Genomic DNA, 12,342 nt, shown 5'->3' with positions numbered 1-12,342 from the left:
CTCGACCAAGGGGACCTTGAGAATAAGTTTTGGAACCAATTGCCTGAAGTGTCTTGTGCTTCCTTTCTTTCCTTTAACCTGTTTCTCATTAGCACCAAACTGTCCTTGATTATCCCCGAATGGTTTGCATAGAAACAACAAGTTTCTCCTAGGGCCATACAAAGTCCTCCTTGTTCTAGAAAGAGACCATCTAGACCTCATCAATTTAGTAAGACTGTTTCTGTCAGAGCGTCTAGGGACACCTCTAGTTTGGAGACTGACCTTTCTAGTTCTCCTAAATCTCTATCTATCTGAGGCTGAGGGACTTAACATTCTTAGAGCCTATGGTCAGAGCTGCCTTCCTAAAGCAGCAGATCCAGCTATTCCCAAACCAGCCAGGAGGGGAACTCCAATGGGGGCAGCCCCTCTGGGTTGATAAATCAGTGGGCCCTGGCCTTCAAATAAGTCCAGGTGTTCCTTTCCTTTTAAACTCCATCAAAATAGTAGGTTCCATAGTTCAGAAATATTGACAGTTTGGAGACTTGGGCAAGGAGTTCGAAGTGGGACCCGGGAAGCACAATTTTTGGTGAACAGGGAGTTGTCCCACTTACAAGTTGGGTTGTGGAAGCAAGTGTCTCTTTCTGGGAGGTCACCCAGGGTGGTCTTGGGAGTAGTTTTCCAGGTCCATCTTCCTGAGCCAGACATAGTGGCGAACATCTATACTGATCGTGATTTTCCCCCTAATGTTAGGGACCTCCTACTGGTTAGGAAAAGGGCGATGACTGTTCTTGCTTTGATCCGAGAGGGGAGCAATGTGCAGTGGGCAGCAGTTTGGAGTACTTTTTTAGAAACTGAGTGGGTCAAGGAGTCCATGGTAAAAATCTAATTCAGGAAGACCAGGATGTAAATTCACGTGGGGTGGGCACCTCTATGATGGAAACAAAGACATGAGTAGTGAAACAGGATTACCACAAAATAGCAGTTGTAGCATCTGGAATCTGTCCATGAATATCATGAAAATGACAGAAATCAATAATTGCTTACCAGGAGGTGGAGGGAAATTGTCCTCATAGCAAGGCCTATCAAAGCCTTTTACCTTAAAGACTTTTATACCTGAAAGATATGAGCACATTTAATTTGTAGAGAAGAGTAACGTGCCACACTTTTATTGATGTTTTTATATTGACCAAGGTTAGCTTTTAAACAAATCTAGACTCTGTAACGTAGGACAATACTTTAAAGTAACACTTGCTGTCTAACCACAGATGTACAAACCTTAATTTTTCCAAGATTACTTGCTCTAGGGGATAAAACTTAACACACAATGTAACTTATATTTTTAGAAGTTTTTGTCATTTGAAGACATAAATATATCAGAACATTAATATTTGTCCTTAGTTAAAATTATTCAAGGTTGTTCCCTATTTGTGTTACATATATAACCAGCTTAGTTACATATAAACCTTTTAATATTTATCTCTTATTTATAGATCTTTACATTATTAAACCCTTGTGGTTTACTTGGACGTATTCTAATTATACTGTACCACATAGATTTTTTTTTTTTAACCTGGAAACGTTTTTTTACTAAATATATTCTTATACTTAGGACTTTTTGATCATTTTAAATCCACTGATCCTTCTTTTTGTTTGTACCTTAAAATAACCCTTATAAATTTCTAAATTTAGATAAGTATTTTACCTTATTAAAATGGATTAATTTTTGTTATTTACAGTACTTTAATTGAACTGCAGTTGAAACCTCTTGACTCCTTGTATGTAGAATTATACCTGTTGGGACTTTTAATTTATAGTAACCTTGTTTTTATGATAACACAAAATAATTTTAATTTTTTTTAGTTACACAATTTATGAAAACACCAAGTTTGTGTGTGTGTGTGTGTGTGTGTGTGTACCTTATGGAACTTAAGGAGTTAAGAGTTCTTGATATTACATTTAACAGTTAGCATTTTAACTTTGTAAACCAATTAGATGTCTCTAACAAACACATTCATGATTATACATTTAAGTGTAATTTACGTATCTTTTTTTTTTAAAAACGAAGTATCAGACAAGTGCATTGAATAGTATTAGTAATCTTTTCCTGTTAAAGAAAAATCCTAGAGACCATGGATGTCACTTTGTAGACATTAACATTTTAACAGCTGTTTAACCATCTAGAAACAAAACTGTACATTAGTAACTTTAAAGACATTTGTACTTTTATTTATTTTTCCAATTTAAATTGAACTTTTAAAATCATATTAACCAAAGGTATTTGGATCCATTTTTTTAAAACTTTTAATTTATGAGCTCACAGATCAATTTTTTTTTGTATCAAATATATACACCAGTGAACCCACACAAAGCAAACAAACAAAAGCCTTGTAGCTTATTTTTTAAAACCTATTAGATCAAGAGTTAACCCTTGTAAGTTGGCCTTAGAATAAAGCAGAGTGTAATCAGAAAACCATATTAACAAAGGCATATTGGATCAAAATGATGAATTTAACAAATATAGAATTTTAAGTTTTTTCTGACCTTTTCCACTAGGGATTGAACCCAGGGCACTTAACCACTGAGCCACATCCCAGATCATTTTATTTATATTTTTATTTAGAGACAGGGCCTCACTGAGTTGCTTAGGGCCTTGCTCACTTGCTGAGGCTGGCCTCCACCTTGTGATCCTCCCCATGTAGCCTCCTGAACCACTGGGACTCTAGGTGTTTTTACCCGTGTTTTGCTAGAGTTCCAGGGATGACCTCTGTATTGAGACACTGTGCTCTTAGGGGATGTGCAGGTAACTTCTCTCATTGTCAGCTGGATCCTTTTCTCTGTTCTTGCTTTCCTTACTGTGCAGAAGCTGTTGGTTTGATGACGTTACACTTGCCTGTTTATGATTCTGTCCCGTGTCATAGTGTCACACCTAAGGGACCATTTCCTAAAGCAATGTTGTCAGACTTTTGTGTTTTCTTTTTATATTTTACTCACCAAGTTATTCTTCTTTGATTTTAGATAGAAACATAATAACTTTGCCTGCTAATCAGTACAGCATGATATTCAGATCCACGTCACACTCTGTAGGGATCCAACTAGAATCAAGATGATACGCATCACTTTAGAAGGATGGGGAGGGGTGGGTACATGGGGCCCCAGGATTTTCCTCTAGGAAGGTTACAGATTCAAGTCTCACCATTCACTTTTTTCCCTTTTGAGTTGATCTTTGGTATGGTATGGTGGGAGATAAGTCTTTGATTTCTCTCCTCTGCATGTGGATATCAAGTGTCCTCAGCACCGTTTGTCAAAGAGACTGTCCTTTATCTATTATGGGCTCACTGGTCAAAGCTGAGTGTGCAGCAAGCCCTTGGGGGATCACTCTGGCATTGGTCTGTAGATTGTGAACTTTTTTAGCACCACAGTGTTTTAATTTCTATAGGTTTGTAATTCTTGGATTCTTTTTTTTTTTTTGCGTTGGTTACAGTGAGTTACAGTTGACAGTGAAACGCATTGACACATCATATATAAATGGAGTATAACTTCACATCCTCCTTGCCATACAGGATGTGGAAATACACCAGTCATGTGATCGTATGTGCATGTGGGGTAATAATGTCTGACTGGTTCCACTGTCCTTCCCCCCTCCCACCCCCTCCCTCCACTCCCCTCTCTACTCCAAACAACCTCCATCCCCCCCCAGTGCCTCCCTTGTGATTAGCATCTGCATATCAGGGGACATTTGCTCATATATTGGTTGATGGGTTGTGTTTTTTCCTTTGTGAAGTGTCTGTTCAGTTCCTTTGCCCATTTACTGATCGGCTTTTGTGTGTGTGTGTGTGTGTGTTAAAGTTTTTTGAGTTCTTTATAGATTCTTGAGATCAATGCTCTGAGGTGCATGTGGTAAACAGTTTCTCCCATTCTGTAGATTCTCTCTCTCTGTATGACTGATTGCTTCATTTGCTGAGATGAAGCTTTTTACTTTGAATTCCTCTCATTTATTGATTCTTGATTTTTTTTTTTTTTTTTTGTGTGTGTATGTGCTTTAGGGGTCTTGTTAAGGAAGTCAGCTCCTAAGCCGACATGGTGGAGATTTGGGGCTAATTTCTTCTTCCATTGGGTTCAGGGTCTCTGCTGTAGTGCCAAAGTCCTTGATTCACTTTGAGTTGAGTTTGGTGCAGGGTGAGAGGGAGGGGTTTAATTTCACTTTGCTGCAGAAGGATTTCCTGTTTTCCCAGCACCATTTGTTGAAGACATTCTTTGCTCCCATGTATTTCTGGTGCCTTTGTCTAGTGTGAGAGAACTATGTGGGTTTCTCTGTCTTCTATCCTGTTTTGTTGGTCTGTCTGTCTTCATGCCACAACCATACCACTTTTGTTACTGTCGTGCTGTGGTGTGATTCAGGGACTGGTATTTTGATGCCTCCTTTGACCCCGTTATTGCTAAGGATTGCTTTTGCTGTTTGGGACCTCTTACTTTGCCGAATGAATTTCATGACATCTTTTACTATTTCTATGCAGAACATCATTGGTGTCTTAATAAGAATTGCATTCAATCTGTGCAGTGCTTTTGGCAGTAGGGCCATTGTCACAATGGCCCAAGCTTCATTCTGCCCACCCAAGAACGTGGGAGATGGCTCCGTCTTCAAAGGCCTTCCTCAGTTTCCCTCCTTGCTGTTCTGATGTTTGACTGTGGAGGTCTCTCACCTCTTTGGTTGGATTAATTTGCAAATATTGTATTTTTCTTTCTGAGGCTATTGTGATCGGGGTAGTTTTCCCAATTTCTCTTTCAGAGGATTCATCAGAGATCTGTGGGAACACATTGGATTTATGAGTCTTGATTTTACATCATGCCATTTTTCTGAATTTATTTATGAGTTCTAGAAGATTTCCAGTGGAATTTTTTTGATATTCCAGATACAGAATCATGTCGTCAGCAAATAGTGATGGTTTGGGTTTTCCTTTTCCTATTTGTGTCCCTTTAATTTCCTTCTGTCTCACTGCTCTGGCTAGCATTTTAAGGATGATGTGGAATTGAAATGGTGAAAGAGGACATCCCTGTCTGGCTCTAGGTTTTAGAGGGAATGCTTTCAATTTTTCTCCGTTTGGAATGATGCTGGCCATGGGTTTAGCATAGATGGCTCTAACAGAGTTGAGGTATGTTCCTACTATCCCTAGTTTTCCTAATGTTTTGAGCATGAATTTTGTTAAATGCTTTTTCTGCATCTATCAAGATAATCCTGTGACTCTTATCTTCAAGTTCATTTGTATGATAAATTATGTTTATTGATTTCCATGTGTTAAACCAACCTTGCATCCCTGGGAGAAACCCCACTTGATCATGGTGCACTATCTTTTAAACATGTTATTGTATGCTATCTGCCAGGGTTTTTCTAAAAAAAAATATTTTTCTTTAGTTGTACATGGACACATGACTTTATTTTTATTTTTTATGTGGTGCTGAGGATCAAACTCGGTGCCTCACACATGGCAGGTGAGTGAGTGCTCTACCACTGAACCCCAGCCCCTATTTGCCAGAATTTTATTGAGAATTTTTGCCTCACACATGGCAGGTGAGTGAGTGCTCTACCACTGAACCCCAGCCCCTATTTGCCAGAATTTTATTGAGAATTTTTGCATCTGTGTTCATCAGGGATACTGGTGGGAAATTTTCTTTCCTTGTATCTTTGTCTGGTTTTGGTATCAGGGTGAAACTAGCTTCATAGAATGAGTTTGGAAGGGTTCCTCCTTTTCTATTTCACAAAATAATTTGAGAAATTTGGTATTTCTGCTTTGAAGGTCTCATAGACCTTGGCTGACAGTCTCTCTAGGCTTTTCTTAGTTATAGGCTTTTGATGGCATTTTGTATTTCATTATTTTAAATTGATGGGCTTAAACCATGTATGTCCTCCGGATTCAGTTTGGGGAGGTCACATGTCTCTAGTAATTGGTCAATGTCTTCACGATTTTGCATATTATTGGAGTATAAACTTTCAAAACAGTTTCTGATCACCTTCTGTATTTCAATAGTGTCCACCATGATATTTCCTCTTACATCATGAATTTTAGTAATTTGAATTTTCTCCCTCATTCTCCTTGTGGGTAATGGTTTCTCAATTTTATTTTTTTTCCAAGAACCAAATTTTTGTTTTGTCAATTTTGTTTGTTTCTTTTCAAATTAATTGATTTTCTTACAATTCCATAATGATGTGTGGTGTCTGCCATATTTCCTTAGGGATAGTTGGCATCTGCCTTTTGTTGAATTCTTTTAATATCTTTCATTCATTTAAAAATAATTTTATTCAGGTGAAACTGATAAGAATAAACCACACATATGTAATGAGCAGCTTGTTAGGTCTGCCACATACATACACCCACGGAACCGTCCCCACAATAAGGACGTGAAGACTAATTCAGTCTCGAAGGTTCCTGGAGCCCCTTGATGATTCCTCCCTTTCCCTCCTCCTCTGTCCAGAAATGACCCTGGACTGGAGTTGATTTTCAAAGACTGGTCAGTCCATCAGAGCCCTGGTCTGCATGGTGGGTGACCCTGGGACAATCAGTTTGGTTTCCAGCCCTTGTTTGTTCTCCATAAAGTCAGGATTCCTCCTATAGGACCCAAGACCACGGGGAAAATTAGGACCAAGGTTTAGGAAGAAGCTAGAGCCACACCTGACTTGGCAGAGTAGGTTCTCAGTTCCTGGCAGCCGGTATTCCTAACAACTCTTGAGTCGGTGGTCCAGAGTACGGTTGGGGTCTGCAGCGCCACAGTGCCTTCCTGTCACCAGAGTTTATACCCGCCGTCATTGAGCCGAATCCCAGAATTTTCTGGTTTTCATGGGGGGTTTTGTTTTTAAATGAGATTCATTTCTCCTGATAGTGTCCATTTGAAAATCGGATCTAGTGATATTTGAAATGGTGCAATGTTATTACAACCTTTCCTTGTTGCACAGCTTTTAATAACCACCAAAGGAAACCAGGTGTCCCTCAGGCAGACGGTGACTCTCCTGCCCTCCCAGGCCCTGGTCACCAACTTCTGCTCTGTGACTCTGGGGTTTCCATATTCTGCATACTTCCTAAGAGTGGAGTATACATATATCTGTGATTTAAAAAAAATTATTGATTTTTTTTTTTTTTTAAATACATGATAGTGGAATGCATTACAATTCTCATTACACACATACAGCACAATTTTTCACATACAGAAAAAGTATGTTGACACCAATTTGTGTCTTCATACGTGGACTTTGGATGGTGATGTCCATCACATCCCACCATCCTTGCTAATCCCCTGTCCCCTCCCCTCCCTCCCTCTGCCCTATCTAGAGTCCATCTATTCCTCCCATGGCCCCCCTCCCTACCCCACTATGAGTCAGCCTCCTTATATCAGAGAAAACATTTGGCATCTGTTTTTTTGCAATTGGCTAACTTCACTTAGCATTATTTTCTATATACACAATGGAATTTTACTAGGCAATCTGTGATGTTTTTGTCTGATTATTTTTTTAGCTGAATGCTTTTGGGATTTATCCATATTGTTGCATGTATCATTTCTCTTTATGGCAGAGAGATATTCTCTCTATAAGTTATATATGCTTGCATGTTTGTGTATATGGATATATTATGTGCCTGTTCATACACACATCTCTAGCCCCACTGCATTTGTTTATCCATTTTTCTCTTTTTCCTGTAGTTGCTGTGGATTGAACCCATGGCCCGGACCAGGCTAGACAATATCTATTCTTTTCTTGATGGACTTTTGGGGTTATGGCACTGCCTGGTTGATAGCCATATTGTAGTCTTCTTTTTAAAATAGTCTATTTTCAGACAGAATAAGGGACAATGTGGCTCTAATAGTACTTCTTCAAAAGAAGTTTTCATAAAACAAGAAGAAAATAAGACGAGACTGTAAAAGTCCTTGGATGTACCTAAAGACACTGATGCAGATATCAAGTAAAACCATACACAAGGTCATTTGTAGTCACATAGGTGACCTTACCAGACAGAAAATCTGGTGCACTTGCTGAGATCATTTCAGAAAGAAGTTTGTGTGGATAGAGGGGTTTGTAAGTGAGAGTGGAGGAGCTGCTTTAGATGCGTCTTGTCAGCATCTGAGCTTTGTTCCTCCACTGGGCTGTATGATGTTCAGGATCTGTGTGTCCGCCCTGAGCAGCACCAGGGGACTGAGCCTGCCGTAGCCGCTGGCCACCGCGTTGTGGATGCTCCCGAGCACGGGGTCGTTTCTCCTCATCCTGCTGATGAGCAGGGAGAGTGCAGAGTCTGCAGAGTCCAGGGCGGTGAAGCAGCCGAGCAGCTGCAGGATGCTGCGAGTGGCCCTGTGCTCGGGGGAGGTCTGGGGGGACAGCCTGGAGCCGTGGAGGGACAGGCAGCGCTGCTGATGTCTGTGCAGGAGGGTGGCCATGTACCCACTGGACACGGCCATGAGGCCCACGAAGAAGACATCTCTGAGCGTTACCAGGAGCAGAAAAATGCCCCTGTACCTTGGCAGGAAGGAGCAGTGGCTATTGACAAAGAGAGGACCAGGCTGCGTGGCATTGGGGGTGGTCACCGTGCAGAGCAGCTGGTCGCTGATGAGGACCCACAGGAACAGACATGCCCCCAGGATGGGGTTTGCAGATTTGACTTTGAAGTTGGCCAGCGAGGAGCCACTGGTGCTGATGGTGAGGGCCTGGAGCACACTCAGGACACAGGTGGTGCCGAGGGACAGTCCCCTCATGACCTTGTGCAGGAAGACCAGCACTTTGCATTTGACATCACCTGGAATGTCCTGCCCTTCCCAGATGTCTGTGGATACCAAAGGGCCACAGTGAGGAGCAGGACCATGTGTGTCAGAGCCAGGTGGGCCATGGGGAGGTCGATGAGCCTGGGCTTGTGGCCCCCGAGGAGGGCGGCCAGATGTGGGCAGAGCACACAGGTGTTGGCCGAGATCCCGGCCCCAGCCTGCAGGTAGAAGGCACTTCTCGTGGCCCTGAGTCTGGAATCTCGGTCCATCTTCATGGGCATGTTGAAGCAAATGACGAGTTTCTGCAGAGAGAACCAGAAGTGTTTGACAGCAGCAGAATTTTGTCATCATGTCACATTTTACAGTCACTAGAATCATCATGTACTAAAAAACATTCTTTGGAAGTAGGATAGCCTCTTATTTCCATTATCAACTTAAATTCAAGGGATGGCGTGTGGCTCGGGGGCAGAATGCTGGTCCAGCCCGCAGGAAAGCTGGTCCACCCCAACCCAGACCAAGGAGAATAGTCAATTAAAAAATAATTAACTAATTTTAGCTTGTGCACCACTCCTTCTTCAGATCAATGATTTTGTAGCAGCCCCTCACCTCAGGGAGGTGGTGATGCCTTCCCCTCTGTCTGGTGGACCTACTGCGTTTTCCTTTAGATTATAAATCCCACCACCTCCTTTTACTCCCTCCCTTCCCAGTTCCTAAGATGTGGTCCTGTTTGTCCTGGGAACAGCGTCTCTGAAATATGGTTGCTACGGAGACATTGCCCAGGGAAAGCTGTAGGCCCCCAGGTTGGAGTTGGAGACGGATCCTCTAGGAGGACAGCCTCACCTGCTCATCCCACTGTTTCCTTATACAAGTGCAGAATTGGGAGGAACTGTGTACTTATGTGTCCTGCCCCTCCATAGCTTCCTCTAATCCAGTCACCATCACTTACCCTCAGGGTCAGCCATGTCGCCCCATGTGAGTGACTTCAACTCCGTTTGCATCCTGAGTCAAAGAGGGGGAAGGTGGCATTTGTGCCCTGGCCCTTTTGGTGTGAGCCAGATTGGTGAGAGTCAATCCCGTGACGGGTGAAGCCAGCATCCTGTGTTGGCGTTGGGATGATTCCTACCCAAGGTGTGTGTGTGTTTTGTGAAGTAGGATCAGGAGATGTGGAAACGGGAGTACTGCTGTCACTCGCCCCTTGCTGACGTTAGCTGGAGATCCAGCCCAGGGTCATTTGTAGAAAGCAACAAGGGAGACATTTTTTCAGGAAGAGAACTGGTGCCTGGACCCGGGGGTGCCTTACCACTGAGCTACATCCCCAACTCCCAGCCCTTTTTATTTATTTTTTAATATGGGGACAGTTTCTCACTGAGGGTCTTAGGACCTCACTGAGTTGTTGAGGCTGGCCTCGAACTTGGCATCCTCCTGCCTGAGACTCCCAAGTTCCTGGATCTGTGGTCACATGTATGCCTGGCACAAGGAGAGTTTAGCAACAGTTTACCTGTTTGCTTGCCTCTCCTCGGATGAAAGAAGAGGTCTCGCACACACTCTTTGTAAATGCAATAAAACTTTCAATTTCAAGGGAAATTAAATATTTCAAAACTAAGCTCCAGGCACTGGTCACAGGACCAATAAAATCCACCCATCATTCTAGTTGGCCTGTCTGTCCCCAAGGAGGAAAAGGGAGTGTCTGCAATGAGCAAGGTGAAGTCCAGCTGCACGTCGTCCATTTGAATTGTTCCTGTTTGGAAGATGCTGGAACATTCCTTAGCTCAGAAACCTCTAGATGCATATTCACTCAGACCCCAAAGGACACCTGAGTGCTGGGAGCAGACCCCCGAGCCATTGAGTGTCCTTCAGGGAATCTGCCCTCGTTTCCCAAGCTGCTGTCACCCTGCTTCCAAAGCCTGCATCCAGATGTTTGGGAACAAGATGGGAAAGATCTCCACTATTGTGGTCTTATTGCCATTCATCTTCCTTTAAAATTACATGAATTCCTGGAGGTTATTCTCCATAATTTACCTTGATGAACGTGCAAATGTACATTCTGTGATCCTTCAGTGACTGGATGGAAACTGTACCTGGACTATATTTTTATGAAGATCATTTTCATTTCCAAGCATCATTAATCAAGATTAGCATGACAAGAACACCAAAAAAAGCTTTAGAAAATGAAATGTGTCTCATGGAAGGTAAAATAAGCTTCCTGTAGATCATTGTAAGCTGCTGTTCTTTGCCACAGAAACTTCAGTGAAATTACAGCAAACGCTTAGATTTACTGGAAATCAACTAACAGAAGCAGAACATGTCTTACTCTTTCAGAAATCACTACTTAGGCAAAAATTCTTGTCTAAAATTCTCTGTGCTGCCTCAGGGATTGGGCATTAGTAAAGAATAAAGCTGACAGATCAGCTGGGGGAAGGCAAGGACTCTAGGGATTTTTAGGAACCGAGGAACCATGTGTGTTAACATAGAAGGACATGAACTATAGCCAGATCAGGGGCCTGTGGTTCTCTATGATGATATTACTTTGCCCAGTTATGTTTTCTAATTTTACCACAAATTTGTATTTATTCTAGTATTTTTAATCTATTTTTTTAGTTATAGATGGACACAATACCTTTATTTTTATGTGGTGCTGAGGATCCAGCCCAGCGCCTCACATGTACCAGGCGAGTGCCCTGCCCCTGAGCCCCTGCCCCTTCTTCTAGTATTTTAAATCTCCTTTCATCCCTGGGGGAGATATATATATATATATATATATATATATATATATATATATATATATATATATATATATATATATATATATAATATATTTAAATTCAATGAATTTACATGAAAGACTTACCTTTTCTGGAAAATTCTGGGGTTAAATCCTGTCCTTTCTCCATGGTTTGCATCAGTAAAGACTCTAAATCTAAATGTCAGCTAGTGAACCTGACAATAGGTGTCAAGGAACAGCGTTTCCAATATGAGCAGGTCCTAACTGTCACCAGATGAATGTCCCTGGGCTCTGTGTACTAACTCCACTACAGAGAGATCGGCTGTGAAAACTTTGTGTATTTTATATGGTAACAAATTAAAATTTATTCTACTACTTGTCTATGTCTGTGCACCCTTAGGGTTTCCCTTTTTAATTTTGTGCAGTATTTTAATTGGTAGCAAACTCTTGAATCACACCTCTTTTTACTATTTGGAGTATTGTTTTTTACTGATTCTTATTAGTTATTTATAACCTTAGGGTACAGTTTGACAGAATCACCAAAGTGTGAAATACAGTTTGTTCTAATTCTGTCCCCTGCTCTCCCCTCTCACCTCCCTTCCCTTAACTCTATGGATCCCTCTGCAATTTATTTATAGTTTTTGTAAGTATGTATTTTTTAGTTGTAGGTGGTCACATCCCTTTATTTCTATGTGGTGCTGGGGATGGAACCTGTGCCTCACCCGTGCTAGGCGAGTGCTCTGCCCCTGAGCCCCAGCCCCAGCCCTCTTGTCTTTTTTCTTTGAGGACATTTTCAAAAGGCATCAACATTGTCCAAGTTTAAAATAACAACTATGTGATAGTGAAGAAGAAATAATTAATCATTCACATGTAGTGAAATTGGGTACATTTAAAACAATTAAATT

Source organism: Marmota flaviventris, chromosome 20 (genome assembly GCF_047511675.1).
Source record: "Marmota flaviventris isolate mMarFla1 chromosome 20, mMarFla1.hap1, whole genome shotgun sequence".
Taxonomy (NCBI): Eukaryota; Metazoa; Chordata; class Mammalia; order Rodentia; family Sciuridae; genus Marmota; species Marmota flaviventris.
Note: the sequence above shows the minus strand (reverse complement) of the source record.